This window comes from Oncorhynchus nerka, linkage group LG1 (genome assembly GCF_034236695.1).
Source record: "Oncorhynchus nerka isolate Pitt River linkage group LG1, Oner_Uvic_2.0, whole genome shotgun sequence".
Classification (NCBI taxonomy): domain Eukaryota; kingdom Metazoa; phylum Chordata; class Actinopteri; order Salmoniformes; family Salmonidae; genus Oncorhynchus; species Oncorhynchus nerka.
Genome location: NC_088396.1, coordinates 19263561 through 19288764, shown reverse-complemented (window position 1 = coordinate 19288764; position 25204 = coordinate 19263561). Strand labels below are relative to the sequence as shown.

The following is a 25204-nucleotide window of genomic DNA, read 5'->3' as shown; positions in this document are numbered from 1 at the left end:
TCAACACCATTATCCCAGAAACCCTAGATCCACTCCAATTTGCATACCGCCCCAACAGATCCACAGACAATGCAATCTCTATTGCACTCCACATTGCCCTTTCCCACATGGACAAAATTAGCACCTATGTGATAATGCTATTCAGCACCATAGTGACCTCAAAGCTCGTCACTAAGCTAAGGACCCTGAGACTAAGCATCTCCCTCTGAAACTGGATCCTGGACTTCCTGACTGGCCTTCCCCCAGGTGGTAAGGGTAGATAACAACACATCTGCCACGCTGATCCTCAACACAGGGGCACCTCAGGGGTGCGTGCTCAGTCCCCTCCTGTACTCTCTTCACCCATGACTGCACGGCCAGGCACGACTCCAACACTAAAGGAGATGATTGTGGACTTCAGGAAAAAGAAGACCGAGCATGCCCCCATTCTCATCGACGGGGCTGTAATGGAGCAGGTTGAGAGCTTCAAGTTCCTTGGTGCCCACATCAACATATTACCTCAATTACCTTGACTAACCTGTGCCCCCACGCATTGACTCTGTACCGGTACCCTATGTATATAGCCTCGCTATTGTTATTTTACAGCTGCTCTTTAATTGTTTGCTACTTTTATTTTTTTTTACTTGTCACTTATTTTTCTTAAATGCATTGTTGGTTAAGTGATTGTACGTACCTGGCAAAAGTAATCTTCCCCTTGGCGGTATTCCTATTTTGCTGCATTACAACCTGTATTTAAATGGATTTTTATTTGGATTTCATATAATGGACATACACAAAATAGTCCAAATTGGTGAAGTGAAATGAAAAAAATAACTTGTTTCAAACAATAAAAAAAAAATGTTAACGGAAAATTGGTGCATGCATATTCACCCCCTTCGCCCCTAAATAAGATCTGGTGCAACCAATTACCTTCAGAAGTCACATAATTTGTTAAATATAATTTGCAAATTAAATTCATTAAAAATCCTACAATGTGATTTTCTGGATTTTTTTTCTCATTTTGTCTGTCATAGTTGAAGTGTACCTATGATGAAAATTACAGGCCTCATCTTTTTATGTGGGAGAACTTGCACAATTGGTGGCTGACTAAATACTTTTTTGCCCCACTGTATACACCTGTTCTGAATGGCCTCAGAGTCTGAAACCCACTAAGGAAGGGGCACCACCAAGCAAGCGGCACCATGAAGACCAAGCAGCTCTGCAAACAGGTCAGGGACAACGCTGTGGAGAAGTACAGATCAAGGGTTATAAAAAAAAAAATCTGAAACATTGAACATCCCACGGAGCACCAATCCATATATTAAATCCATTGTTAAAAATGGAAAGAATATGGCACCACAACAAACCTACCAAGAGAGGATAACCCTGAAGGAGCTGTAAAGCTCCACAGCAGAGTTTGGAGTATCTGTCCATCGGACCACTTAAAGCCATACTCTCCACAGAGCTGGGCTTTACGGAAGAGTGGCCAGAAAAAAAGCCATTGCTTTGAAGAAAAAAATAAGCAAACACATTTGGTGATCGCCAAAAGGCATGTGGGAGACTCCCAACATATATAGAAGAAGGTCATCTGGTCAGATGAGACTAAAATTGAACCTTTTGGCCATCAAGGAAAACACTATGTCTGGTGCAAACACAACACCTACCATCACCTCGAAGACACCATCCCCACAGTGAAGCATAGTGGTGGTAGTATCATGCGGATCCCATCCAACTTGTGGGAGCTGGAGCAGTTTTGCCTTGAAGAATGGGCAAAAATCCCAGTGGCTAGATGTGCCAAGCTTATAGAGACATACCCCAAGAGACCTGTAGCTGTAATTGCCGCAAAATGTGGCTCTACAAAGTATTGACTTTGGGGGGGGGGGGGGGGTGAATAGTTATTCACACTCAAGTTTTCAGTTTTTGTTGTTTTCTTGTTTGTTTCACGATAAAAAATCATCTGCATCTTCAAAGTGGTAGGCATGTTGTATAAATCAAATTGTCATACCCTGACCGTAGATCTTTTTATTCTCTGTTTGGTTGGTCAGGGTGTGACTCGGGTGGGAAACTCTATGTTCTGTGTTTCTATGTTTTGGCCGGGTATGGTTCTCAATCAGGGACAGCTGTCTATCGTTGTCTCTGATTGGCAATCATACTTCCCAATCATTGCGCGTGCACAGCCCGGTGCGATACATTCCAGCTCCCCGCATTGGACGGGCTAGAGTGGGCATCCAGCCAGGACAGATGGTGCCGGCTCAGCGAGCCTGGCCTCCAGTGCGTCTCTTCGGCCCAGGATATCCTGCGCCGGCTCTGCGCACAGTGCGTCCTGTGCCAGCGCCCCGCATTTGCCGGGCGAAAGTAACCATCCAGCCAAGACGGGTTGTGCCGGCTCTACGCTTGAGACCTCCAGTGCGCCTCCGCGGCCCAGTGTATCCGGTGCCTGCTCCATGCACCAGGCTTCCAGTGCATCTCCCCAGTCCGGTGAGACCTGTTCAGGTTCCACGTACCAGGCCTCCAGTATGTCTCCCCAGCCTGGTAAGCACTGTGGCAGCTCCATGCACCAGGCTTCCAGTACATATCCTCAGTCCGGTGAGACCTTTTCCGGCTCCACATAGGAGGCCTCCAGTGATGATCCATGGCACGAAGCCTCCAGCGAAGGTCTCCAGTCCGGAGCCTGCTGCGAGGGTCCCCAGTCCGGGGCCTGCAGAGAGGGTCCCCAATCCGGGGTCGGCGACGAGGGTCCCCGCACCAGAAGCGCCACCAAAGTGGGGGGAGCCAGAGGTAGAGCGGGGTCAGCGTCACTCACCGGAGCCGCCACCGAGGTAGATGCCCACCCGTAGTATCACGGTGCTGACTTTTGCCCAATACCTGCAGCAAAAGCCTCTACCCCGTCCTCTGGCTGGGCAGAGTACTTTGGGACTTTAGTTACTTCGGTGTAACAAGGGCCTAGCCGTGCGACCCTACCAACGCTCCTATTTATTCGTAATGGCCCTTCGCGTGAGTTGGGTTTGTTCCTTCATTCACGTTGTCACTCCCTTATTTTCCGGTCTAGTATGAGGCCTTGGATAGATATACTCCTATTTAAATAGGAGTGTTATGCATTCATCCTATATATTTTTTTACCTTCAAGTTATCTTTACCTATGTATATATCAATACCTAATAACAACTCCTATTAGTTATTATGCTCGTCAGCTAGTATTCACTTGGAAACTCGTATTGGTATATGTTTTGACTCTCTAAAAACTATATTATTGTCCACACAATGAAATATTCTTTAGTGCAATCACTTTAACCTATAACCAGGGTTACTTTCTGCTCAGTGAGAGTGTCAAAGGTGTTTGCTCTCCAGATCGTTAATCTGGCCTAGTTGTCAAAGTTTCAAGCTTTTATTAAGTCACTCTGTTTTTTGTTTTATACACATCATTACAATTCAATGGTTATACAGTTTCTCAAGACAACAATAATGCTCAATCAATCCTTAATGCATTAAGCTATGCCAGATAATATTGCAAAACTTTAAATGCGTTAACACTTCTAACAATATTGACTAAATAGCAAAAATAGTTCAATTACCTTAAATGCTCAGCCCCTTGGTCACTTTCCTGTAATTGGTATTCTCACAGCTATGACGCTAGATTCCGAATTCCAATATCTCTATACACTTCCAACTCTGTGTATGGACTCAATATATTGTAACTGGTACTTGGCTATTTTTCCTTGAATTGCTAATCACATCTGGTTTCTGGTGTCTAAAATGCGAACGCCCGCTTTGCCTGTGTGATCAAGAGGTGGTTAGACCTCTGTTTTTCGGAGACTTAGTCGGGTTCACAAGATTCAACCAGTTTCTTCAGATTGTGACCCAATAAGTACTTAGGCAAAGTAATCCAGTTCTCAAATATTGTTATAGTTTAACAAAAAGAGTATAGTGCAATAGTAAATGTACCTGTGATGATCCTCCATATGAAGTCTGTCTCACATGTTAACGAGGATCATACTGTCTTATGATCTCTGTTCTCTTTATAAATCTTTTTACAGGGGAAGATCCCACTGGTGCTGTAGACCTACGTAACCTTAGGCCTGTGTTAAACGGATGCTTCCTATTATTACCATTTAAGGTCATGCACTACCGACTCTCACATTGCTGCTTCCGTGTTACTGTTGGCTGATTCGACTCAATCAAACCAGCTGGTTGTTTCTACCACTGGAGGTGGCGTAGGTAGTATGTCAAGTGTCAACTGGGAGAAGTCTATGATAGGTATCTCCTCTGCTTCTCCCTGTTGTCCAGTTTCCGCAGGTACGGTCCATGGTTCCATGAGGTCCCGTGAATGCCCTGTGTTGTCCCCATTGCTTGATGGAGTGGGCAGATTCTTTTCATCTCTTGTCACAGTACCCTCCCCTATAGTGTCAGGTTTGGGGCCGGAGTCCGCACCTTTGGGGGAGGGGTACTGTCACGCATTGACCGCAGAGATCTTTTTATTCTCTATGTTTGGTTGGTCCGGGTGTGACTCGGGTGGGAAACTCTATGTTCTGTGTTTCTATGTTTTGGCCGGGTATGGTTCTCAATCAGGGAAAGCTGTCTATCGTTGTCACTGATTGGGAATAATACTTAGGCAGCCTTTTTCGTTTTGTGGGTAGTGGTCTTTGTTAGTGGCATTAAAGCCTAAGTAAGCGTCACGGTCGTTTCCTTGTTCTTTGTTTTGTTGGCGACATTTATCAAATAAAAAAAATACGCTCACCATGCTGCACCTTGGTCCGGGTCATTTCCACGACGACAGCGATCGTCTATTTTAATTCCAGGTTGTAAGGCAACAAAATAGGGAAAATACCAAGGGGGTGAATACTTTCACAAGCCGCTGTAAGCATTTAATTGTAAAGTCTACACCTGTTGTATTCAGCAAGTGACAAGTAACATTTGATTGAATCAAGCCAAGCAGCATGTGTTTCAGTGTTTTGCCGTTCACCCAATTTACATAACATAGATAGTTCAGTATGTGTCATTTAGCTATTTAAGTAAAGTGTTTGATGTACTGTATATGCCAGTAGTTGTTTTATGTTTACCTATGGAGCATCCATCATTTTAGCATTCAGTTTGCAATATCCAGTTCGCCACAAGCTTCGGGCAAACATTTTTACTGTAGTTTTGCACATTAAACACAGTGGGAGATGAGAACACTGTTGTAACTAGCAACATGCACGGGCAGCTCTGTTGATTCTAAATTAAAGAGTGCAGGTAGTGTTTAATCAATAACACAAATCTGTTGGGTCGCTGTCTGCAATTGAAGGATTAAGTCAGATTAATTCTACTTTGCTCCCATGGAATTACAGTCCAACCTCTCTTGACTGCAGTCTACATATTAAATCAATTATCTTTTAAATGGGTCAGGTAGGTCGCAGTGTGGCCCATACCTCTGTATAAACCCACTCTCTGGGTTGTGTAGCATACCTTGGCTTTTGAAGAGTAGTCTCGAGTGGAGCAGGGGGTTGAGCTAATATCTTTAAAGGTCATGTGTGATACATGCAATATGACTGCTCGATCCTCCTGTTGACTTGGTGGTAGTAGTAAATTAAGTAGATTACGTTTCACCACAGATTGGCTACTTGTTTTGCATGGTAAAAGTATGCATTTTATAAAGCCTCTGTGGTCCCAGGTTGGGAGGAATAAGTGAAGGCTCAAGAATGGTTTTCCATGCAGGATATTGTTTAGCACATTGCTTTGTCTTCACGCATACTGTCCCTCAGTGCTTTAAAAGCTGTTTTATTCATCGTCAATATAGTTTTATTTGCTACTATAAAAAAGGAAAACAGCATAAGCTATTTATAAAGTTCTGGGGCTTCGAGTCGATACATCTGCATCTGCTCGACATTGCTTTTATACAACAGTGTATTTTCAATGGTTTTATGGGTTGACTTTTGTCATTTTTTATAATTGGCAAAAGTAATGCGTATGATGCCAGTTTTAGCCTCAGCTAGCTTCCAGTAAGTTTTGTGGTGTATTTTAGAATGCTTGGCCCCCCTCCACACTAGTAGGACCCTGACAGTGCAGGCCCAGGGTCTTCCCCTCAGGAGCTGAGCTGGCTAAAGGATGGCCTGCCTAGCTCTGCCTCAACCTCTTATCTACCCCCAGCAGCAGCCCTCAGGCAGTGGAGCTGCTGCTGGGGCTCAAACACACAAACCTGTCCAGATGCTTGGAAGAATAACTGATGTTGCCACATCACGTCTAATACCTTTTGGAATGTAAAGAACAGCAGGCGAAACACTTTCACAATGTATGAGAATGAGATGAAAGGGAAACAACTTTATTCCAACGCTTATTTTTAAAGCCAGTGTGCTGTTGGCCCTGCATATTTAAGTCCCTGTGGGGTTTTCATACCTCACTTACACAAATACACAAATATGGATACCTTGCACCGAGTGGAATATTGGCATGTTGCCAATGACTTTTGCTATGTTCAAAGAACTCATCTAAGGACTATGGGGATCTGGTTTTGATACTCTATTTCTACAGTTTCAAGTTGGTGGTTGTAGTTGCAATACTCTCATCCTGTTGCTGTGTCGTTCTTCATTAAGAGTATTCTATGCACATACTGCCTATATTTTCTGAAGAGACTTACGCAACTGCATTTTTTTTGTTCTTTTATTCCATGGTTTTGTTAGAAAATGTAACCCCCTTCTGCTCCCAGGTGGTCTATTCTCATAATGGATTTAAAAGTGTCTCTGAAAGGTGCTCGCCTTGGCTCAGCAGGGCTTGCATTTAGAACTATGTGATTTGTTCTTGTGCAACATTACGACTTATTATTTCCTGCCGGCAAGAAACCATGGAGTCAGGGTCTGCCAGATTCACATTTAAGTCGCACTGTCCTGTTAGCTGGAGGGTCTGTGAATGTGATGACTGCGGCAGGACCAACGAAGCAGTCAGGGAGAGGGCCCCAGGACAATGCATTAACAATGTCTCCCTGTAGAAGTTTTGGGTATGTCTATGCTGCAGGCTCTTTCTGTTCACACACAAGCAGCCGCTGAATAGCAGATGTGTTGGAGGTCTCCCTCAGTCCCTCGGCAGTATTGAGATACGAAAGTCTCCTTTGAACAAATGAGGCCCTCAAATAGTTCAACAACAAGAAACTTGAATTTCAAACTATATGGCTTGGTTGTGAAATGTATAGCATGTCAGCACTGAAGCAAAACCTGAACTTTTTCCAACTTAGGGGTATAAACCATGTAACTGTTCAAATGAATATTGAAATGTTAATTTCAGAATATGTGACTGTGAAGTAGAATTGCGCATTACCACTATTCTAGGCCAAGAACATATTCAGGGCTTGACATTCAGGTAAATTTGGCAGTGGCAAAACTATTTTCAGGTCTTGCCAACATTTTTTAAGCAGATTTAAGTCAAAACTTTAACTCAGGAAAATTCACTGTCTACTTGGTGTATTTTTGGCCAGTGTATATTTGGCCTTGTGTTTTAGGTTATTGACCTGCTGAAAGGTGAATTAATCTCCCAGTGTCTGGTGGAAAGCAGATTGGAAACTACCCCGTCTTTAACGATTACAAGCATACCCATATGTTGCAGCCACAATATGTTTGAAAATATGGAGAGTAATACTCAGTGATGTATTGGATTTGCCCCAAAAATAACACTTTGTACTCAAATGTGAATTACTTTGCCACAGTTTTTGCAGTACTACTTTCGTGCCTTGTTGCAAACAAGATACATGTTTTGGAATATTTATGTTCTGTTCTTCCACTGATGTTGAGTGATTAGGCCTGGCTCGCAGTCGCCATTCCAATTCATCCCAAAGGTGTTCAATGGGATTGAGATCAGGGCTCTGTGCAGGCTAGCCAAGTTCTTCCACACCGATCTTGACAAACCATTTCTGTGCGGAACTCGCTTTGTGCACGGGTACATTGTCATGCAAAAACAGGAAAAGGCCTTCCCCAAACTTTTGCCACAAAGTAGGAAGCACAGCATCGTCTAGAATGTCACTGTATGCTGTAGCGTTACGATTTCCCTTCACTGGAACTAAGGGGCCCAAACCCTGAAAAACAGCCCCAAACCATTATTCATCCTCCACCAAACTGTACAGTTGGCACAACCGAGGACAGACGATTCTTACGCATCACTCGCTTCAGCACTTGGCAGTCTCATTCTGTGAGCTTGTGTGGCCCACCACTTCGCGGCTGCGTTTCCACTTCACAATAACAGCACTTACAGTTGACCGGGGAAGCTCTAGCAGGGCAGAAATATGACGAACTGACTTGATGGAAAGGTGGCATCCTATGACGGTCCAACGTTGAAAGTAACTGAGCACTTCAGTAAGGCCATTCAGCTGCCAATGTTTGTCTATGGAGATTGTATGGCTGTGTGCTAGAGTTTATAAACCTGTCGGCAAAAGGTGTGGCTGAAATGGCCAAATCCACTCATTTGAAGGGGTGTCCACATACTTGTGTATATAGTGTACATCCAAATTTTTCTCCTATCACAGCCATTAAACTCTCAAAGGGATGGTAGTTTTTTTTTACCCCATCTTTTTTTATGTTGGTTTTATTTCTAAAAACATAATTCCACTTTGACATTATGGGATATTGTGTGATGGCCAGTGCCACACAATCACAATTTAATACATTTTTTAAATTCAGGCTGTAAAACAACAGAATGTGGTAAAAGAAAAGAGGTGTGAATATTTCTGAAGGCACTGTATGTACTGTATGCATGTCAGTTTTTTTCTGAGGTATTTGACACAGGGGGCTATTTAAACATTACCAGAATCTACAGGTTTCAGCTGGATAACCAACTCACTGTTGTTTTCAAAAAGATCTGCACTTTTGTTTATGTAGGCTATATTCTCTTGTTCTTGTGTGGTATCGACCAATGGCAGATGATGGTACAGAATCAATTCAGTATTCCCAAAGCCTCAATGCTGTAGGACTAACCTTTCTTCTCTTTCTCTTCTTCCCCCCACAGAAGACACAGCACTCATGAAAATTCTGAGGCCATTAGATGAGTGAGGCCCAACAGTGGATCCTGGTCATTCACAATCAGAATTATCGGTAAGGCACCTTATCCGCTGTGGAGCTGTCGGATTACTGCTCATCTTCAAATCTAGCTCACCCGAGGAGCTTCCAAAGCAATCTTTATGTGCTTGGTGTTACAAAATAGCTCATAGAGTGGGTAACAAAATTGGAGGCCCCGCTGGAATGTATGTGTAGCCTTTTAATATTATTATTTTTATCCCACATACTGTGATTAGAAATCACAAGGGGTTACAACTCTTCTTTTTTGTGTATGTGAGCACAAAGCAAATTGCTAGCCCAGGAGGTAAACTATTAAGAAGGATTGTTCAACTTCTCTAACCTTAGTCATGGCTCAATTGTCTGTCCAGCAAGCCCTCCCCTGCAGTCCGGTCTCAAGGTCCCCTGAAGCACGGTCTCAAGGTCTCCGGCCATCACTAAGGCATTGTAATAATGACACGAGTCAGCCAAAGGTCTCACCCACTAGGCATCTCTATTAGGGTTGAATAGCGGGAACCGGGTCTCCGAGATTTAAAGAGATTTCTTGGCCAAACCCACTTCCTTTTCCAGGGAAAAATAACTGTGAGAAACCAATAAAGTATAATAAATGATTTCAATGAACAGCATGATGTGAAATTGAACTGTTAAATCAGCCAATATATGATGTCTAAATCTGGCTTCTCTACGGCCTTCTCTCTGATATCTGCATGATCAATCATCAATGCTGAGGTGGGGACAGACAGCGCATCCTAATATTCTTTTATCAAAATGTGTTTTTTTTGGCAGAAATTCCTTCTCGAACTTGTGAACATTCATGTGCCTTAATAACAAACCTGTATGCCATCTGTAAATACGAATAAAAGTGTTAAATTACGAGCCTTGTTGGTTAAGCCACAGAAAAAATTAGCAACCTTCCCACTAGCCATGATTTCCTGAGATAATGAGTGGGCTGGACATGCCGATAGGATTTTGGATTGGTCTGCCATATTGAAGGCTTCTGTCTATTTGAGCTCGTCAGTCTGTGTTGGTAATGCTGTTGGAACATGGCTTTAAAAAAATATATATTGTGTAGTGGAGCTGCATAAGTGTTGCTGTCCACTTTCTGGAGGATCAAGTTTTGAAATCAGTGGAATTTGACTATGATGGCTAAAGAGATGGAGAAAACACCGGTCTCCGGATTACATCTTCAAACTAAGGGAAACAGTGGTATGGCATCCCTGACAGGGAGCGAGACGTGTCCATCATGCATGATGATGTATACAGGTAACATAGTCTAGCGTTACCTAGCTACATTTTGAGATATTACACATTTCTAATTTTGAAAGAAAGTGGTTCCATTTCAAGCTAAAGTGTACTGCTAGCTAGCTAACAGTAGCTGTTTGGCTCTCTAGCTGACGTTATTTGTTTCCCAAAGCCATTTGCTTTTCTAGTCAACCAGGTTGGTTAGCTCCCAGCACTGTGGCATTGTTTGCACTTTGTTCATTGTTGTTTAACTAGCTGACGTTAGCTGGCTGGCTCGATAGCTAGCGTTACGTGACGTGTCTGATCTTAAACGTGGTTTATTGTTGTTGTAGCTAGCTAGCTATATGTCTTAAGCTAAAGTGTACTGTTAGTTAGCTAACGTTGGATTTGATTTGATTTGATTTGATTTGATTTGTTAGCTGGCTGGCTCCCTAGCGGACGTTATTATTAGTTTCCCAGAGTTGTTAGGCTGTTTTCATGTAATCCAGGGCTTTGAATGCTCTGAATGCTCCGAGAGCGAAATGAGGTGGGTGGGGCTAAAACTTAAGAGGGTGTGTACAATGCTGAATGGGTGTAGACAACGAAGAGCTCTTCACTAGATGCCAAAACATTCAAAGGCCATTTTCTCAAAAGTGAGTTTACAAGTTGATCAACTTTCAAAGCAGAATTACTTTCCCATTGTTCCTCAAATGCAGTGTATGACATAACATTTTGTAGCTCTGAGTCTCTACTTTTATTCAATGTAAAAAAAACATGAAAAACCGCCCCAGACCATTATACCTCCTCCACTAAACTTTACAGTTGGCACTATGCATTGGGGCAGGTAGCGTTGTCTTGGCATCCACCAAACTCAGATTCGTCCTTCGGTCTGCCAGATGGTGAAGCGTGATTCATAACTCCAGAGAACGTGTTTCCACTACTCCAGAGTCCAATGGCGATGAGCTTTACACCACTACAACCGACGCTTGGAATTGCGCATGGTGATCTTAGGCTTGTGTGCGGCTGCTCGGCCAAGGAAACTGATTTCATGAAGCTCCCGGCAAATGGTTGACATTGCTTCCAGAGCCATTTTGGAACTCTGTAGTGAATGTTGCAACAGACAATTTTTACGAACTTCAGCACTCGTCGGCCCTGTATTGTGAGCTTGTGTGGCCTACCACTTCGCGACTGAGCCGTTTTTGCTCCTAGATGTCTCCTATTCACAATAACAGCACTTACAGTTGACCGTAGCAGCTCTAGCAGGGCAGAACTTTGACAAACTGACTTGTTGGAAAGGTGGCATCCTATGCTTTCCAACATGGGAGTTCCCATATGTTCTGAGCACTTGTTGGCTGCTTTTCCTTCACTCTGTGTTCCAATTCATCCCAAACCATCTCAATTAGGTTGAGATCAGGTGATTGTGGAGGCCAGGTCACCTGATGCAGCACTCCATCACTCTCCGTCTTGGTCAAAAAACCCTGACACAGCCTGGTGGTTTATGTCATTGTCCTGTTGAAAACAAATGATAGTCCCACGAAGCACAAACCAAATGGGATGGCGTATCGCTACAGAATGCTGTGGTAGCCATGCTGGTTAAGTGTGCCTTGAATTCTAAATAAATCACAGACAGTGTCACCAGCAAAGCACCATCTCACCTCATCCTCCATACTTCACAGTGAGAACCACACATGTGGAGATCATCTGTTCACCTATGCATCTCAGAAAGACACATTGGTTGGAATCCAAAATATAAAATTTGGACGCATCAGACCAAGGGACAGATTTCCACCGGTCTAATGTCCATTGCTCATGTTTCTTTGCCCAAGCGAGTCTCTTCTTATTGGTGTCCTTTAGTAGTGGTTTGTTTGCAGCAATTCGACCATTAAGGCCTGATTCACGCATTCTCCTCTTAACAGTTGATGTTGAGATGTGTCTGTTACTTGAACTATGTGAAGCATTTATTTGGGCTGCAATTTTTTAGGCTGGTAACTCTAATGAACTTATCCTCTGCAGCAGAGGTAACTCTGGGTCTCATAGCGTTTGATGGTTTTTGCGACTGCACTTGAAGAAACTTTCAAAGTTATTGAAATTTCCCTTTTGACTGATCTTCATGTCTTAAAGTAATGATGGACTGTCTTCTCTTTGTTTATTTGAGCTGTTCTTGCCATACTATGGACTTGGTATTTTTCCAAATAGGGCTATTTTCTGTATACCAACCCTACCTTGTCACAACACAACTAATTGGCTCAAGCACATTAAGAAGGAAAGAAATTCCACAAATTAACTTTTAACAAGGCACACCTGTTAATTTAAATTTATTCCAGACTATTTCATGAAGCTGGTTGAGAGAATGCCAAATGTGTGCAAGGCTGTCATCAACGCAAAAGGTTGATACTTTAAAGAATCTCAAATATGACATATTTTTATTTGTTTAACACTTTTTTGGTTACTACATGATTCCGTAAGAGCTAATTCATAGTTTTGTTGTCTTCACTATTATTCTACTATGTAGAAAATAGTAAAAATAAAGAAACTCTTGAATGAGTAGGTGTGTCCAAACTTTTGACTGGTACGGTGTATACTGAACAAAAATATAAACGCAACATGCAACAATTTTTACGTTTTTACTGTGTTACAGTTCATATAATTGAATCAGTCAATTGAAATAATTTAGTTAGGCCTTGAACTATGGATTTCACATGACTGGGCAGGGGCGCAGCCATGGGTGGGCCTGGGAGCAAGACCCACTAACATGGGAGCCAGACCCAGCCAATCAAAAATAGTTATTCCCCACAAATGGGCTTTTTTACAGACAGAAATACAGTTTCATCAGCTTTCCGGTTAGCTGGTCTCAGACTATCCCGCAGGTGAAAAAGCCTGATGTGGAGGTCCTGGGCTGGTGTGGTTGCATGTGGTCTGCAGTTGTGTGGTCGGTTGGACGTACTGCCAAATTCTCTAAAATGACATTGGAGGCAGCTGATGGTAGAGAAATTAACTTTCAGTTCTCTGACAACAGCTCTGGTGGACATTCGTGCAGTGTGCATGCCAATTGCACGTCCCATTAAACTTGAAACATCTGTGGCATTGTGTAACAATGCCACACCTGTCAGGTGGATGGATTATTTTGGCAATGGAGAAATGCTCACTAATGGGGATTTAAACAAATTTGTGCACAAAATTTGAGAGAAATAAGCTTTTTGTGGGTATGGAACTTTTCTGGGATATTTTATTTCACCTCGTGAAACATGTGACCAACACTTTACATGTTGTTTTTTTTTGTTTTGTTCAGTATAGATATATACAGTGGGGAGAACAAGTATTTGATACACTGCCGATTTTTATCATAGGTACACTTCAACTGTGAGAGACGGAATCTAAAACAAAAATCCAGAAAATCACATTTGTATGATTTTTAAGTAATTAATTAGCATTTTATTGCATGACAAGTATTTGATCACCTACCAACCAGTAAAAATTCCGTCTCTCACAGACCTGTTAGTTTTTCTTTAAGAAACCCTCCTGTTCTCCACTCATTACCTGTATTAACTGCACCTGTTTGAACTCGTTACCTGTATAAAAGACACCTGTCCACACACTCAATCAAACAGACTCCAACCTCTCCACAATGGCCAAGACCAGAGAGCTGTGTAAGGACATCAGGGATACATTTGTAGGACAATAGGCAATCAGCTTGGTGAGAAGGCAACAGTATTAGCCTTAGATTTAACTAATGAATGTTGGGTTGTGCATAAACTTCTAACTTGCACAAAATACACTTGCGCTCCGCTGGCCACTCTCCTTAAAAAACAGTCCTTAGCTCTTGGAGTCCCAGGAAAAGCTTGACTACAATTGCTTGCAGGACCTTTTTGCAATCTCTTGTTTACTGAATGTTAAAGACCTCATCCAATAGAAGTCACAGGCAATTTGAAAGAGAGAACGCACGATGGCAGTAGGCTATGGCAGTTGTTTATTCAGATCATAACCTTTCTTGGTGAAGAGAAGTGAAAGCCGTTTGCATCTTATTGCAGTCCTAATTTATTCAAACTTGTCATTACAATGATGAAGATGCGGACGATAGAAGGTATTTCATTTAACTGTTGAAAGTGAGGAAGGAATGAAGCAACAATCGAAAGAAAGAGAAGGTAGGCTAATACCGACATCGCAGCACATCAGGGGAATTATTATGAATGTTAGCCCAATAATTATCAACATTTAAAACGTTTCCAAATCCTAAATCACTTTGCTCGCCTAAAATTGTAACTTTGTAAGCCTCATGTCCTGCCCCAGCATATCATGTTCTCTCCCAGCTTCATGGTTTTGAACGAGGTATGTAATTCCAGTCCATATAATACAGTATTATACAATACAGTACGGTAATACAGTCTACACTCAAAAAGATTAGCCTACTGGAGCTTTCATTTTCATTTGTTTACCTAAGGAAGCATAGCTACATCTATGGGATTTTATGTTTTTCTGTCACACGTAATATGAAGGCACAATCATTTCATTTGGGCTTTTTTGGGCTTGGGCTCATAAAATGTATAATTTATGGCTCATCGGGCTCAGGTAGCATCAGGCTTGAATTTTCATGCCGATCAAAGCTCTCGTCAAATCCAGACATATGTATGTGCTTTAGAATGACATTTCCGTGCATTCGTATATACTACTAGGATATGGTGAACAACACCTTGCCAGCCTGCCTGCTTGCCTGCATGCAGTGCTCCCACAGCTTTGGAACTCCATGTAATGCATCAGCGGGAGGTAATCGGATTTCCAATGACTACACAGGCAAATCTGCAATGCTAATGTGCTTAATAAAAGGCTCCCAAATAGGTTAAGTTGATTTAAAAAAAAAATCCTATATGGAATTGGCTCACTCGTTAGATCCCATTGAGAAGCAATAGGCTACATGCAAAAATCCAAAATAAATCTTATCAATTGCTACACCCCGTCATGCAAATATGTTTGTCTCACTGTGGGGGACGGGTTAATATGAAGATGGGCAATGGATTGAAATCAAAAGTTGCACTACGTGGTGCAGATGAATAGTTTCAACAGTGTGTGTGTATGAGGGAGAGTGTGTGTATGGAAGGGGGGTGCTGGGTTATCTAACAACAGAAAACAAAGGGAGCAAGTGGAGATGAGAGTTTTTCCAGTTATGTGTGTGGTTGTGTGATGGCTCTTGTGAAATGGGTCTGTAGTGATGAAACACAGCCCACCCTCCACTTCCCCAAACTCTATAAACATGATGTGACAACATGAGACAACCAACATTGCCGTGTTTGTGCATGTGTATTTATTGCCAACCTACACAAATATTGGTCCAAAACAATGTATGAAGAAGACAAAATTGAGTGTTCAGCTTTGCATTATTGACAGCAACAACAACAAAAAACTATGAATATGCATTATAAACTACAAAGTATAACATATTGAAATCCTGTCTGGTATAATCATGGCAATCATCCAATCTAGAATGCGTTATTTAAGCCTTGCAGAGAAAGTGGAACTGACATATATAATTTAATAAGTGATTTTCACATCACTGTTGTTATATCAAGCAACTTGCGTACAATTTTGAGATGTTAAGAACCATTAGGAAAGTTGATGGGGGTTAATAACTAAATGTTCCTGTCATGCAACGTCAAGGTAAATGTGCAGAAACTTTTTAGCACAAGTGTCAAATGCAATGTGTCCCACAGTTTGTACCCAGAGGTCCCAAGGCAGTGTAAGTTGGAAACTTGATAGAATGTGAATTAAGCTTGGAGTTATTCACTATGTCAGCAAAAAGTAACAATGTCAATGAATTGTTACCAAAATGACTCTGCACAATAGCTGACCTTGTTGAATGCATTTTCTAAGATGCTTGACTGTGAGGGTTGAGGGGGAAACTATCTGTGGATTTCGTGATGAAGCTGAAGCAAGATACAAGGGAAGCATTCAATTTATCAGGGCTCCCAGACAATGACCCTTGACAGATTAGATCATTTTGTTCAAACATTTCAGAGAAGTTGACATGCCTTTCCAGAAATGGTGTGCTTTGTCAGCTGTTTCCACTTTCTGTTTCCAAGATTCAAATGACCCCATTGAGCAAGACTTTTTTTTAAATTCTACATCTAATTTTGAATTGCATTTTTTTTGTTGAGCAGTGACTCAATCCCCCCTCACCCCCATTGACTTACTGTATCAGGAGGACAGTGCTTTCGGGAATGTTGATGGCCTAATAACTGTAACTATTTACTCCCAATTAATAATTCTCTCTGCTTGTGTGATTTGTTTGACTTTTTGTATCAAATCAAATCAAATCAAATCAAATTTTATTTGTCACATACACATGGTTAGCAGATGTTAATGCGAGTGTAGCGAAATGCTTGTGCTTCTAGTTCCGACAATGCAGTGATAACCAACCAACATGGTTAGCAGATGTTAATGCGAGTGTAGCGAAATGCTTGTGCTTCTAGTTCCGACAATGCAGTGATAACCAACAAGTAATCTAACTAACAATTCCAAAACTACTGTCTTGTACACAGTGTAAGGGGATAAGGAATATGTACATAAGGATATATGAATGAGTGATGGTACAGAGCAGCATACAGTAGATGGTATCGAGTACAGTATATACATATGAGATGAGTATGTAGACAAAGTAAACAAAGTGGCATAGTTAAAGTGGCTAGTGACATAAGAATGCAGTCGATGATCTAGAGTACAGTATATACATATGCATATGAGATGAATAATGTAGGTTAAGTAACATTATATAAGGTAGCATTGTTTAAAGTGGCTAGTGATATATTTACATCATTTCCCATCAATTCCCATTATTAAAGTGGCTGGAGTTGGGTCAATGACAGTGTGTTGGCAGCAGCCACTCAATGTTAGTGGTGGCTGTTTAACAGTCTGATGGCCTTGAGATAGAAGCTGTTTTTCAGTCTCTCGGTTCCAGCTTTGATGCACCTGTACTGACCTCGCCTTCTGGATGATAGCGGGGTGAACAGGCAGTGGTTCGGGTGGTTGATGTCCTTGATGATCTTTATGGCCTTCCTGTAACATCGGGTGGTGTAGGTGTCCTGGAGGGCAGGTAGTTTGCCCCCGGTGATGCGTTGTGCAGACCTCACTACCCTCTGGAGAGCCTTACGGTTGAGGGCGGAGCAGTTGCCGTACCAGGCGGTGATGCAGCCCGCCAGGATGCTCTCGATTGTGCATCTGTAGAAGTTTGTGAGTGCTTTTGGTGACAAGCCGAATTTCTTCAGCCTCCTGAGGTTGAAGAGGCGCTGCTGCGCCTAGACTCGTGTCGAGTTACCCTTTTTCTGTGCCAGGTTGTTGTACATTGATATTGAGTTACGGTATGATATCATGGAACAGTCTAATGTGACGGGGCGGCAGGTAGCCTAGTGATTAGAGCGTTGGACTAGTAACCGACTGGTTGCAAGATCAAATCACCGAGCTGACAAGGTAAAAATCTGTCGTTCTGCCCCTGAACAAGGCAGTTAACCCACTGTTCCTAGGTTGTCATTTAAAATAAGAATTTGTTCTTCAATGACATGCCTTGTTAAATAATGATAAAAAAGATGAGGATTTGTTAGTTGATGATTTTTTTAATAGATTTTACTAAGTTAATTGAAGGGATGCTATTCAGATCACACAGTGAATGGGAGTATAATAATGATTGGCAGGAGTCATAGAGCAACTTTGGGATGTGAGAATAATAGAAAAATCAACACATGCCAGCATTTTTCATAACTTTGATACTAACAGTGTAGTACAAGGAATTTATAGAAAAATGAATTGATTTATGGTATAATGAGCAACAATGCAACAACATACTGGGAAAAAATCATTGAATCCATGTCTTTTCAATTAATTTTAACCCAAAAATGCAGTTTTACTTTCTTTTGTCATTTAGGTTAGGATTGTGGAGTAAATACAATGTTGTTGATCCATCTTCAATTTATCCTATCACAGCCATTAAACTCTGTAACTGTTTTAAAGTCACCATTAGCCTTATGGTGAAATCCCTGAGAGGTTTCCTTCCTCTCCGACAACTGAGTTAGAAAGGACGTCTGTGCCTTAGTAGTAAATGGGTGTATTCGTACACCATTCAAAGTGTTATTTAATAAATTCACCATGCTCAAACGGATATTCAATGTCTGCCTTTTTTATTTTGACCGATCTACCAATAGCTGCCATTCTTTGCGAGGCACTGGAAAACCTCGGTGGTCTTTATGGTTGAGTCTGTGTTTGAAATTCGCTGCTCAACTGATGGATCTTACAATTATTTGTATGTGTGGGGTACAGAGATGAGCTTTTCATTTTTAAGTCATTTATTTTTTTAAATCCACTTTAATATTAAAGTGTATTGTGTATAGGCAAGAGACACAAAATATAAATGTAATCAATCTTAAATTCCTGCTGTAACACAACAAATGTGGAAAAAGTCATGGGTGTGAATACTTTATGAAGGCACTGTATATTGTCGGCATTACCTCAGACGATAACAAAACATCTTTCATTCTCATTCAAGTCACTTTATTGTGCCATCCCTGTTCTTTAATCTCAAACTTTTCAAAAAAAATTTAATTTGATTTTTTACCTTTATTTTACTAGGCAAGTCAGTTAAGAACACATTCTTATTTTCAATGACTGCCTAGGAACAGTGGGTTAACTGCCTGTTCAGGGGCAGAACGGCAGATTTTGTAACTTGTCAGCTCGGGGATTTGAACTTGCAACTAGTCCAACGCTCTAACCACTAGGCTACCCTGCCGCCCCTATGGTGAGTGGTGGTAGATATGATCTCTGAAAATAAATGAGATTCCAAGAAGATACAAAACTGTGACCTTCTGAAAGCCTTCAAACCCTTGACATACCCTGAAGACATCTGTTATTTTCTGAGGAATATCTGAGAACGTCATAAAAACTCCTGTTAGGCTAAATTTGTAATACTTATATTTATTTGCAGAGGGCCGGTGTATTTTTAATCAGGTGTGTAACTGCTTAGTTGGAACAAATGCCTGCACCCACACTGGCTCTCTGTGGATAAGATCAAACCCTGATCTAAGCAGTGTGAAAGCAAAAGCTACTTTGAGTGACATCAATGGGTCTCTCTGGCTGCTTGTACACAGGCAGTTGAATTCTGTTATTTTTTTCACTAATTGGTCTTTTGACTAATCAGATCAGCTCTGAATTGGGCTGCCTGTGTAAACGCAGCTCAGATAAAAGGTGAAACTCATTTCATAATTTCTGAAAGAGATCACCCTTTGTTTTCGTTAATGCATAATACCACATACATACAAAGTAACCACAGTTACAAATTGAAGACTACAGAAGTTCAAATCAATTCAAATTCAATTTGATTTGTCACATGTGCCGAATACAACAGTTGTAGAACTTACAGTGAAATACTTACTTACAAGCCCTTAAAACAATGCCGTTTTAAGAAAATACCTAAAAGTAGAGTTAATAACTAATAATTAAAGAGCAGTAGCGGGGTTATATACAGGGGGTGTACCGGTACCGAGTCAATGTGCGGGGGCACTGGTGTCGAGGTAATATATACATGTAGGTAGAGTTATTAAAGTGACTATGCATAGATAATAGAGAGTAGCAGCAGTAAAGAAATGAGGGGGGGGGGCAATGCAAATAGTCTGGGTAGCCATTTGATTAGTTGTTCAGGAGTCTTATGTCTTGGGGGTAGAAGCTGTTTAGAAGCCTCTTGGACCTAGACTTGGCGCTCCGGTACCGCTTTCCGTGCGTTATTAGAGAGAACAGTCTATGACTAGGGTGGCTGGAGTCTTTGACAATTTTTAGGGCCTTCCTCTGACACCGCCTGGTATAGAGGTCCTGGATGGCAGGAAGCTTGGCCCCGGTGATGTACTCACTACCCTCTGTAGTGCCTTGCTGTCGGAGGCCGAGCAGTTGCCATACCAGGCAGTGATGCAACCAGTCAGGATGCTCTCAATGGTACAGCTGTAAACCTTTTGAGGATCTGATGACCCGTGCCAAATCTTTTCAGTCTCCTGAGGGGGAATAGGTTTTGTCGTGCCCTCTTCACTACTGTCTTGGTGTGCTTGGACCATGTTAGTTTGTTGGTGATGTGGACACCAAGGAACTTGAAGCTCTCAACCTGCTTCACTACAGCCCGTTCGATGAGAATAGGGGCGTGCTCGGTCCTCCTTTTCCTGTAGTCCACAATCTCTCCTTTGTCTTGATCACATTGAGGGAAAGGTTGTTGTCCTTGCACCACAAGGTCAGGTCTCTGACCTCCTCCCTATAGGGTGTCTCATCATTGTCGGTGATCAGGCCTAGCAAGTGTTGTGTCATCAGCAAACTTAATGATGGTGTTGGAGTTGTGCCTGGCTGTGCAGTCATGAGTGAACAGGGAGTACAGAAGTGGACTGAGCACGCACCCCTGAGGGGCCCCCGCGTTGAGGATCAGCGTGGCAGATGTGTTGTTCCCTAACGTTACCAACTTGGGGGCAGGCCATCAGGAAGTCCAGGATCCAGTTGCAGAGGGAGGGGTTTAGTCCCAGGGTCCTTAGCTTAGTGATGAGCTTTTAGGGCACTATGGTGTTGAACGCTGAGCTGTAGTCAATGAATAGCATTCTCACAAAAGTGTTAATTTTGTCCATGTGGGAAAGAGGCAGTGTGGAGTGCAATAGAGGTAGCATCATCTGTGGATCTGTTGGTGTGGTATGCAAATTGGAGTGGGTCTAGGTTTTCTAGGATAATGGTGTTGATGTGAGCCATGACCAGCCTTTCAGAGCATTTCATTGCTACAGACGGGAGTTCTACGGGTCAGTAGTCATTTAGGCAGGTTACCTTATGTTCTTGGGCACAGGGACTATGGTGGCATGCTTGAAACATGTTGCTATTACAGACTCAAACAGGAAGAGGTTGAAAATGTACAGAGTACACGTCCTGGTAATTTGTCTGGCCCAGCGGCCTTTTGAATGTTGTTCTGTTTAAATGTATTACATCGGCTGCGGAGAGCGTGATCACACAGTTGTTCGGAACAGCTTATGCTCTCATGCATGTTTCAGTGTTACTTGCCTCGATGTGAGCATATAATTTATTTAGCGTAGACTCGTGTCACTGGGCAGCTCTCGGCTGTGCTTCCTTTTGTAGTCTGTAATAGTTTGTATGCCCTGCCACATCCAACGAGTGTCGGAGCCGGTGTAGTATGAGTTGGTCTTAGTCCTGTATTGGAGCTTTGCCTGTTTGATGTTTCGTCGTAGGGCATAGCGGGATTTCTTATAAGCTTCCATGTTAGAATCCCGCTCCTTGAAAGCGGCAGCTCTAGCCTTTAGCTCAGTGCGAATGTTGGCTGTAATCCATGGCTTTTGGTTGGGGTATATACGTACAGTCACTGTGGGGATGACGTCCTCGATGCACTTATTGATAAAGCCAGTGACTGATGTGGTGGCTCCTCAATGCCTTCGGACGAATCCAGGAACATATTCCAGTCTGTGCTAGCAAAACAGTCCTGTAGTTTAGCATCTGCTTCATCTGACCACCTTTTATAGATTGAGTCACTGGTGTTTCCTGCTTTAATTTGAGCTTGTAAGCAGGAATCAGGAGGATAAAGGTATGGTCAGATTTGCCAAATAGAGGGCAAGGGACAGCTTTGTACACGTATCTGTGTATGGAGCAAAGGTGGTATAGAATTTTTTTCCCCTCTGTTTGCACATGTAACATGCTGATTGAAATGAGGTAAAAAATATTTAAGTTTCCCTGCACTAAAGTCCCCGGCCACTAGGAGTGCCACTCCTGGATGAGTGTTTTCCTGTTTGCTTATGGCGGAATACAGCTCATTGAGTGCGGTTTTAGTGCCAGCCTCAGTCTGTGGTGATATGTGGACAGCTATGAAAAATACAGCTGAAAACTCTCTAGGTAGATAGTGTGGTCTACAGCTTATCATGAGAAACTCTTCCTCAGGCGAACAAAACCTTGAGACTTAGATATCTTGCACCAGCTATTGTTTGCAAATATGTATAGGCCCCAGCCCCGTGTCTTACCAGAGGCTGCTGTTTTGTCCTGCCGATAGAGTGTATAACCCGCCAGTTGTATGTTCTTAATGTCGCAATTCAGCCACGACTCGGTGAAACATAAGATATTACAGTTTTTAATGTCCTGCTGGTATGATATATGTGCTTTCAGTTCGTCCCATTTATTTTCCAGCGACTGAACGTTAGCTAGCGGGATGGATGGCAAGGGCAGATTAGCCACTCATCGCCTGATCCTCACAAGGCACCCTGATCTCTTTCCGCGAAATCTCAGTTTCCTTTTCCAGCTAATCACGGGGATCTGGGCCTGGTCTGGTGTCTGTAGTAGTGTATCCCTCCCATCTGACTCATTAAAGAAGAACTCTTCGTCCAATTTGAGGTGAGTATTCCCAGTTCTGATGTCTTGAAGCTCTTTTCGGTCATAAGAGACGGTAGCACCAACATTATGTACAAAACAAGTTACAAACAACGTGAAAAAAAAATAGCATGGTTGGTTAAGAGCTGATAAAACAGCAGCCCTCCCCTCCTGCTCCATTTTCACAGTTCTGTTTCCATCTTGGGCAAAGGGTTGATCAAACTCATTATAATGACACTGCGATAGATGAAAATGTCCTCTCCCCGCATTTGGTTCACCTCCAGTCCAGGGTTCCCTCCTAAACTACTGCTAATTGCCAATTAGGTTTCCTCCTCACCCTCACGGTGTTTACTTCTCTCACATTCCTCCCTCATTATGTTCCATAGCAGAGCAGCCAGCTAGACAAATTATTTCATCAAGAAATAGCAGCCGATAACCCCTCTGCTACATCAACTCCATGTAATGGACACTAACATTCTCTGAGAATTCTATATGCAGGCCTACATTCAATTTCCCTGTTCTGGAAGTGGTGGATTAACTAAAGCTTTGGACACAACAGCTGTGTATTGGTATAATAAGACAGTCCCAGCAGATTGTGGTTTTGCCATTAACGATAAGATGTTTTGGATGTGGGGGGAACCAGTTGTTGTTACGAGCATTTAGGACTGCTTATGCTGCTGGATCAGCATGCATGACCTTGGGACAGCTTGGGAATTGGCCCTGGGATGTGGATGACTTTATCTGATTGGATGTCATGTTTTATTGTTGGAGGGAGATGCAGCCAAATCCCTAGTGAACGTTGGATAAAGTAGTGTTTTCTAGTTTCTATCTAAACAATAAAACAGTGGTGAAAAGTACTTAAGTACAAATACTTTAAAGTACTACTTAAGTAGTTTTTGGAGCAATTTACTGTAATTTACTTTACTATTTATATTTTTGACTACTTTTACTTTTACTCCACTACATTCCTGAAGAAAACAATGTACTTTTTATTCCTTACATTTTCCCTGACACCCAAAAGTACTAGTTACATTTTGAATGCTTAGCAGGAAATTGTCTAATTTGTGCACTAATCCCCTGTCATCCCTACTGCCTCTGATCTGGCAGATTCAATAAACACAAATGTTTTGTTTGTAAATGACGTCTGAGTGTTGAAGTGTGCCCATGGATATTCATAAATAAAGAAAATAAAGAAAATCGTGCCATTGAGGAATACAGCTTATTATAAGGAATTTGAAATGATTTATACTTTTACTTTGACTTTTGATTCTTAAGAATATTTTAGAGATTACATTTACTTTTGTATTTAAATACATTTAAAACCTAATACTTTTAGACTTTTACTCAAGTAGTATTTTACTGGGTGACTTTCACTTTTACTTGACTCATTATCTTTTAAGGTATCTTTACTTTTACACAAGTATGACAATTGGGTACTTTTTCCACCACTGCAATAATACCTGACACAGCATATTATTTGAGCAACTCTATGACATGTGCAGAGGACTAGTGTTGGTGCGTTGCGAAGGACTAGTGTTGGTATGCGTTGCGAAGGACTAGTGTTGGTATACGTTGCGAAGGACTAGTGTTGGTATGCGTTGCGAAGGACTAGTGTTGGTATGCGTTGCGAAGGACTAGTGTTGGTATGCGTTGCGAAGGACTAGTGTTGGTATGCGTTGCGAAGGACTAGTGTTGGTATGCTGCGAAGGACTAGTGTTGGTATGCGTTGCGAAGGACTAGTGTTGGTATGCGTTGCGAAGGACTAGTGTTGGTATGCGTTGCGAAGGACTAGTGTTGGTATGCGTTGCGAAGGACTAGTGTTGGTATGCGTTGCGAAGGACTAGTGTTGGTATGCGTTGCGAAGGACTAGTGTTGGTATGCGTTGCGAAGGACTAGTGTTGGTATGCGTTGCGAAGGACTAGTGTTGGTATGCGTTGCGAAGGACTAGTGTTGGTATGCGTTGCGAAGGACTAGTGTTGGTATGCGTTGCGAAGGACTAGTGTTGGTATGCGTTGCGAAGGACTAGTGTTGGTATGCGTTGCGAAGGACCAGTGTTGGTATGCGTTGCGAAGGGATGCGTTGCGAAGGACTAGTGTTGGTATGCGTTGCGAAGGACTAGTGTTGGTATGCGTTGCGAAGGACTAGTGTTGGTATGCGTTGCGAAGGACTAGTGTTGGTATGCGTTGCGAAGGACTAGTGTTGGTATGCGTTGCGACGAGGACTAGTGTTGGTATGCGAAGGACTAGTGTTGGTATGCGTATGCGAAGGACTAGTGTTGGTATGCGTTGCGAAGGACTAGTGTTGGTATGCGTTGCGAAGGACTAGTGTTGGTATGCGTTGCGAAGGACTAGTGTTGGTATGCGTTGCGAAGGACTAGTGTTGGTATGCGTTGCGAAGGACTAGTGTTGGTAAGGACTAGTGTTGGTATGCGTTGCGACTAGTGTTGGTACGAAGGACTAGTGTTGGTATGCGTTGCGAAGGACTAGTGTTGGTATGCGTTGCGAAGGACTAGTGTTGGTATGCGTTGCGAAGGACTAGTGTTGGTATGCTAGTGTTGGTATGCGTTGCGAAGGACTAGTGTTGGTATGCGTTGCGAAGGACTAGTGTTGGCGAAGGACTAGTGTTGGTATGCGTTGCGA

The 25204-nt window shown here is 42.3% G+C and overlaps 1 protein-coding gene across 2 annotated transcripts in view; it reads left to right on the top strand.

The window, feature by feature from the left end:
* gulp1a (GULP PTB domain containing engulfment adaptor 1a) overlaps window positions 1-25204 on the top strand; it is a 156671-nt gene that overhangs the window by 90075 nt on the left and 41392 nt on the right. For both annotated transcript variants that reach the window (XM_029636239.2, XM_065012589.1), the window contains one exon: window positions 8941-9026. The gene's annotated coding sequence lies outside the window, so the exon portion shown is untranslated. The remainder of the gene's footprint in view (window positions 1-8940; window positions 9027-25204) is intronic.